We start from the raw sequence: 7912 nt of genomic DNA on the forward strand, positions 1-7912 counted from the left end.
TATGTGGAGACATTCAGAGATAAAGAGCTCGGGGCTCCAAATCCTATTCTCTGCACATCCACTGCTTCCACTTTACACCCACTTCATTGGTCTTATGGGGTTTATCAATAAATGAAGGAAACTGAACCGTGTGCAAATCCATCCACAACATAAAGTGCTTTGTGCTCAAGATGCTGCTCCCTGCACATCCACTGCTTCCACTTTACACCCACTTCATTCATCTCATCAGATTTGCTGCTATAGGAAATCATCTCAAATCCTGTGCAAATCCATGGAGACAGACAATATTGTGTGCTCAGTATAGTGTTCTCTGCAAGTCCACCGCTTCCACTTTGCATCTACTTCAATCCACTTATTTTACTACAAAAATCCACCAATCAGTGAAAAGTTGATAAGGTGTGAAAGTGCTCCGCCCTCCAAACTGTGTCAGCTGTAGTGTAGCCCCGCCTTCTTCCACCTCTTGTACACGGGATGGTGAGGGCGCCCCCTAGTAGTGCTTCCCCCTCACCACACCAATAGGACTCCCAGCTTTTCAGCTCCCAGAGTCAGAAACATCCTTCACACTCTCCTCATCTCCGATGGTAAAGGAACCGGATCCTCCTCGCTCACTCCTGCAAGTCTGCTGCGGGTTCTGCCAGTCTCCCTCCTAGACTCCGCCTCCAACCGCCATTCCAGCAGGAGCTCCGCCTCTAAATACACACTCAGGGAGGAGAGAAAGGGGAACCCGACATCGTGTGACACCTTTTATTACATGGAAATACGAAAATCAACGGGACTAATGCAATCACATTTACTGCAAAATCAAAGGGGCCAAAATGTGTCCCCCGAGCAGTCAGGCTGTAGGAGATCCGCTGAGACATAGAGAGGGAAATGGGTGCTAATAGGCTGCAGGAGATCCGCTGAGACATAGAGAGGGAAATGGGTGCTAATAGGCTGCAGGAGATCTGCTGAGACATAGAGAGGGAAATGGGTGCTAATAGGCTGCAGGAGATCCGCTGAGACATAGAAAGGGAAATGGGCGCTAATAGGCTGCAGGAGATCTGCTGAGACATGAAATGTGTATGAAATGGATGGCTGTGCAGACACTCCCAGAAGATGATGTCATTATGAGTGGATTGATATATATTTTTGCATTGTCCCCCCCAGAAGGATCAGGTTTGGCGGGATCGCTCTCATTAGCTATACATTTGTATTTTGTGTTCTGTGTTTGTAAGACTTTTCTATATGTAATAAGAGATGTTTGTTGAACAGTTGGTTACATAAGAGTTACATTTATTTCTTCTTCCTTTATTCAGTAATGTTTCATCTCCCGTAGTATCCCTGTAAGGTACATATTATACAGGAAGGGGGATTATGGGATGGATCTCGGGGCTGCAGTTCCTCTGAACTCCACAAGGTGGGGATCTCACCTATACTCACACAGGAAGTCTCTATGGAATGCAGACAGGAAGTGATGTCAGGCACATACAGGAAGTGATGTCAGGCACAGACAGGAAGTGATGTCAGGAACAGACAGGAAGCAGAGAGGAGACATTGGTGGACATGGCAGCAGAGGAGGTAATAAGATGTTATGTTTTATTTACACCCAGTAACCCCCCGTCATGTCAGTCCTCTTCCTCCATAGTCACGTCGGTCCTCTTCCTCCATAGTCACGTCGGTCCTCTTCCTCCATAGTCACGTCGGTCCTCTTCCTCCATAGTCACGTCGGTCCTCTTCCTCCATAGTCACGTCGGTCCTCTTCCTCCATAGTCACGTCCGTCCTCTTCCTCTATAGTCACGTCGGTCCTCTTCCTCCATAGTCACGTCCGTCCTCTTCCTCCATAGTCACGTCGGTCCTCTTCCTCCATAGTCACATCCGTCCTCTTCCTCCACGTTTACGTCTGTCCTCTTCCTCCATAGTCACGTCTGTCCTCTTCCTCCATAGTCACGTCCGTCCTCTTCCTCCATAGTCACGTCCGTCCTCTTCCTCCATAGTCACGTCTGTCCTCTTACTCCATAGTCACGTCCGTCGTCTTCCTCCATAGTCACGTCCGTCCTCTTCCTCCATAGTCACGTCCGTCCTCTTCCTCCATAGTCACGTCCGTCCTCTTCCTCCATAGTCATGTCGGTCCTCTTCCTCCATAGTCACATCCATCCTCTTCCTCCATAGTCACGTCGGTCCTCTTCCTCCATAGTCACGTCCGTCCTCTTCCTCCATAGTCATGTCCGTCCTCTTCCTCCATAGTCATGTCTGTCTTCTTCCTCCATAGTCACGTCCGTCCTCTTCCTCCATAGTCACTGTGACATCTTTTATCTCCAGCAGATGATGATACACACATATATAGTGTGGGAACCCAGATGAACCCCTTCAGGGGCAGAACATTCCCCCACTTCCGGGGCCGGAACATTCTCCTCATTGTGGAGATAAATTCTAGTAATATGGTCCTCTAAACAAACAGCACTGACAATAAATAGACAAGACAAGGACCATCCTGACCATACATGGCCTACAAAGGGCAATGATGACACCACACAGGCAGCCAATGGGCAATCATTACACTATGCAGCCAACACAATGATGGAGTGCCGGGGTCAGGAGTATGGAGCATAGAGCCCCTTACATTGCTGCTCAGGAGGAAGGAAACATTCCTTTTAAACAAAAAATGTATATAAATCTGAGGCGCTTTTAGAAATGTTTGGGGGTTTCAAAAATGAAAGAGGCTTTATAGCGACTAAAACATTTCATATGTGTAACATTGCGCTGTTTATCTCCTCCTCCCCTTCCCCACCTGTCTCCAGCACTGCACCCGGGGACTAGCAGGGAGGGCAGAGACCTTGCAGTGTAATGAGAACCGATTGGCTGCTTCTTAGGAAAGGGGCGTGTCCTGCTTATCCTTTCTCCCTTTCACTCCCAGAGCCATTTTTGCATTTTTTGCACACGTTTAAAAAATCATTTTAGGCCTGAAGATGACACAAAACCCCCAAAATATCGATTTTCTAGAGACTAGAAAGTAGAGACTTTAGAGAATAAAATAGTGGTAGTTCTATTTTTTATGTCTCAAAATTTTATCACAAAGTCTAGGACAGCAGGAGTCAGGAACAAAGTGGCACAGGTTGCCTGTAGGAGTGCTTGTTGGTGGTCCACCCTGGAGCACAACTGATGCACTGAGATGAGGTCTGCAGACAGGAGGTGCCTGTGCGAGGTATGCAAGCCCTTCCGATTAGAGGATTACTGGATAGCTGGTTCAAATCCAAGGTCCAGTACTGGGTGGAGATCAGAACAGACGTAGTCAGATGGGATAGCCGAGGACATACACAGAGGGGCGAGAGAGAATATCCGTTAGCCAAGCCGAGGTCAGGTCAGGGTTTAAGCAGAGAAGACAGGTCCAGGAGCAAACCGAGTCGGTAACAGGAAATCACAGATCACAGTAGCACAGGAACAGGAAATCACAGTTCACAGTAGCACAGGAACAAGGTACCGGGGAGCCAGAGATCAACCAGCACCTGAGAGTAGTGCAGGGCTTCCTTATAAAGGCCGTTTGCCACCAAATTTGAGCCGATGTGAACCTCTGTGGCCATGCAAGGTACTGGCAGGGGTGTCAGGTCTCCTAACACCACTGCTGAGGACAGAGACTTGACAGTGCCCCCCCAAAGGGCAGCCTCCAGATGCCTACTTGGGCCATCTTGTCTGGATATTTGGAGTAGAACTCCTGGAGAAGTCTGGGGGCATGTATGTTGTCTTTGGTTCCCAGGAGCCTTCTTCAGGTGTTATCCCTTCCATTTGATCAAGAAATGAATCTGCCTTCCTCGCTTCTTGCAGTGCAGGATTGATTCTATCTCGTATTCTGCATCCTCCCCAACTGTTATTGGCGGCGGAGCAGGTTCTACTCTTCCCGGAAATGGATCATAGACTGCTGGCTTTAGCAGAAAAACATGGAAGACTGGGTGAATCCCATATGATTCGGGAAGAGATAGCTCATGTGCCACTGGATTGGTTACTCGTTTGATCTGAAAGGGCCCAATGTATCTTGGTCCCAACTTCCGCGATGGGCAAGGAAGTTTTAGGTTGGCTGTTGATAACCAAGCCTGGTCTCCAACCTTCAGAGAAGGATTTCCCCTCCATTTCTTGTCATAGTACCTTTTGTAGTCAGTTTGCAATCTTTGTATGGATTCCTGGAGAGCTCAATAGTTGTCCTGTATCCTGCTGATTCTGTCCTGAACTGCAGGTACCGAGGTTTTGAGTATGGTATCCAGCAGGCAAGAAGGGTGGAATCCGTAATTGGCCCAAAATTGTGACTGATTCGTAGCGGAATGGACGGAATTATTGTATGCACATTCTGCTAATGGGAGTAGAGATGTCCAGTCATCCTGGGAAAAGGCGGAGAGACATCGTAGATATTGTTCCAACGTTTGGTTAGTTTGTTCAGTTTGTCCATTACTTTGAGGGTGGTAGGCCGATGATAGGCAGAGTTCCACTTTCAGGGTTTTACATAAGGCTCTCCAGAACCTGGAGGTAAATTGAACCCCTCGGTCTGACACGATATTGCTGGGCAGTTCGTGTAGCCTAACGATTTCCTTAATAAAAATATGTGCTGTCTCAGGCACCGACGGAGTTCCTATCATTGGCAGAAAGTGGGCCATCTTGGATAGCCGATCTATCACTACTAGGATGGTAGCAAACCCCTCAGAGGGCGGCAAGTGTACAATAAAGTCCATTGTGATAATTTCCCAGGGACGATTAGGAATGGATAGGGGCCTCAGAAACCCCCATGCCTTGGCTTTGTCTCCCTTGCTACGTAGACATACTGTGCAGGATTTACTTAAGTTCTGCAGTCCTGACTTAAGCTGGGCCACCAAAATGATCGCTGGATCAGGTCCATTGTTTTTCAGCCAGTTGATGGTCGTGGAATGTCTTGAAAACTTGGGATCTTACCTCCTGGGGTACAAAGATCTTATCCTGGTGCCACAGAAAGCCATCCTGCCTTCTTAACGAGTTCTGCTCAGGTTCGGCGCACCATGCAGATGCCTGTTCAATCAAAAGCTTCAGACTGGGCTGAATCAACAAAACATTTTGGGCCGACAGGATGGTATCGGGGGCAAAGTTTCAACTGAATCTGGGAACATACGTGATAGAGCATCTGCTTTCCCATTCTTGGATCCTGAGCGGTAGGTCATGTGAAAATTGAAGATGGAGAAATATAGGACCCATCTAGCTTGCTGCGGTCTTAGGCGCTTGGCAGATCTTAAATATTCTAGATTCTTATTAACTGTGAAGATCATGATTGAGTGACTAGCTCCTTCCAAAAGGTACCTCCATTCTTTGAACGCCATTTTGATCTCCAAATGTTCCCTGTTGCCTATGTCGTAGTGCCTTTCAGCTTGGCTTAGTTTCTTAGAGCAAAAAGCTACCGGATGGAGCAGAGCTTTTGGGCCTTGGCTCCTGTAGCCACCTCCGATGCTTCCACCTCCAGGATGAAGGAAGTGTTGGCTCTGGGTGTTGTAATACAGGAGCAGAAGTGAACTGCTTTTTTAACTGCTTGAAGGCTGTCTGTGCTTCTTGGCTCCAGAGAAAATGTGTATGCTGGCTAGTGAGTTGGGTAATGGGGGCTATAATGGTTGAGAAGCCCTTGATGAACTTCTGATAAACATTGGCAAATGTTGGCTGCCCCTGGAAGCTGCTCAATAGGACAATAATATGATTGATGAGATGGTAAAGTGTCAGCTTTCTTTTTATCAAATACATCAAGGAAATGGAGGTAGGCAGGGGGAACGGATTGACTGGCATCTGATGTAGGCTGAACTGAGAGGCACACAGGGAAATTGGTGGGTGTGGGAGTGCCACAGTGCTGAATACAGTAATTTGATGGGAAGGTGACTTCTTTCTTGAGCCAGTTGATTTGTGGATTGTGAGCTTGCAACCAAGGTATTCCTAGGATGGCTGGAAACATGGGAGATCTCAGGATGTCAAAGCAGATGATTTCCTGATGGACAGAGTCAGTTGTGGCTAGGATGGGAATGGTTTCTTGGGTAATGGGTCCTGAGCTAGGAGCGGTGCCATCTGCTAGGAGTACATTAAACCTTTGTGTTTTAGGACAAAGAGGAATACCTAGGTTCTGGGCAAGGTTGATGTCCAAGAAAAAACTACAGGCTCCCGAATCAATGATTGCCCACAACTTGACTTCCTTTCCAGCCACCTGTAATGACATGGGTAGAACGACATGGGTGGTTAAGGTTCTGGATAACTGGAGATATGAAGGATGAGGCTGGCTGGACTTACTTGGTCGCACTGGGCAGTTGCCTAAGAAATGGCCCATGGCCCTGTGACATAAATGTAAGATTTGAGTAGTTGAGATGTGATCAGTAGAAATATGTCATTGTAAATTTAGTTTCAGTCCATGTTATTAAAGATAAGTGTTCCGAATTCAGTCAGAGACATATGTTCACCAATTAGCATCTGAAAGGACAGAGAATGTCAATAAAACGTTGTCACCTATGTAGCCAGAGATTGCCACCTTCTTGAAATCTAAAATAAGTTCTCCAACCATTTCAGCTTCGGGAAGTACCAGGAGACCAGGAGAGGGCTCCGCTTTGTCTGCTAGCTGTGATTTATATCCACAGATCAGAGGAATATATTTCATCTCTCATAAAAGATACAATATTAGTTGCAGAGAGATGAAAATACTTCCTTCTGATTGGACACACTGTAAGCTACATCTGCATGTAAAACTGTATTTATAGCCTCTGTAGAATCCCAGAGAAATGCAGAAAACAGTTATATGGCACCTGATTGCAACAGCTGAACAGTGATTGGTACTGTCGCGATCAGATTGATGCGCTGGTGTCGGAAATTCTATCCCTGACTTGGTGATTCAAACCGTTCCTGGTCCAATCAACTTTGGGTACTTCAGTACCCAGAACGTCCTGTGGGCTGGTATAGGGTTGATTGGCCAAGGGCTAATGTCCAGCCTATGTCCATATTTCAATAAATTGAGGACCCTGAGATATGGACGGGGTGATTCGTACAGAGCCATTTCTATTTTACTGGCGAATCACGGACTTTCTCTAACTTGCTCCAGTCACAGGATAACTCTTAGTAAAAGTTTTATTTCTGCTTTTATTCCCTTTTATTTTATAGTCAATAGCCAATTGTGTGTCTTTTTGTATTTTCTGTATTATTTGTAACTTTTTATACTTTGTACATATTCTATGCACAGCCCACTTTCAGGATATTAAATCATAAAGTTAATAAGTGACTTCTGGATACTTAAGCTCGGGCTCATATCTCCGGAGAGATTATTGTATTACATTGTCTATATATGCTCGGTCTAAGTTCATTGCCAATCTGTATTCAATTGTACTGTGTGTTGGTAAATTGCATGCAGATTGTAAAGTAGCAGATCTGCCAGACGGAGATCTGTGTGTGTGGTGGCCCAGCAGACCAGTCTGCCGACAAACTGTTGGATGGTGGCAAGCTACCGTTTGTTGTGTGACTGGTGTGGGGGTGCGTGGACAGTGGAATCGTCATTCACACTGGGGTTCTAGCTTGTAGGATAGCTGGAGGAATGCTAGAAGTGTTTGCCAATTGCTAGACTGCTCCCCAACCCTTAGATTGCACCAGATTGTATATAAGATTTGTATCTGCCTGTGTGTGGTCAGCCAGCTGGATTGGAGTGGAGTCTCCCTCTAGTAGTGGCCAGATGCAGTGCGGGCTGTGAATGCGTATCATGGCCAGTCTTATATGCTCAAAGTAAGACCCCCTCATCCCTCTTTACCCCAAGTCATGGCCGGACGTCCACACCTCGGTTAGCTAGGCGCCGTGGGCATGTGTGTGCGGTGTGGATCCATGACAGCCCCGCAGTAAAGGCATAGGTTGCCGTGCCGTCTGCGTAATCTTTCCTCTGGAGATAAAGCAGGTCGGAGAAGGCCAATTTGC

Source organism: Staurois parvus, unplaced genomic scaffold (genome assembly GCF_062004578.1).
Source record: "Staurois parvus isolate SC_StPar_1 unplaced genomic scaffold, SC_StPar_1.0 ptg000721l, whole genome shotgun sequence".
Classification (NCBI taxonomy): domain Eukaryota; kingdom Metazoa; phylum Chordata; class Amphibia; order Anura; family Ranidae; genus Staurois; species Staurois parvus.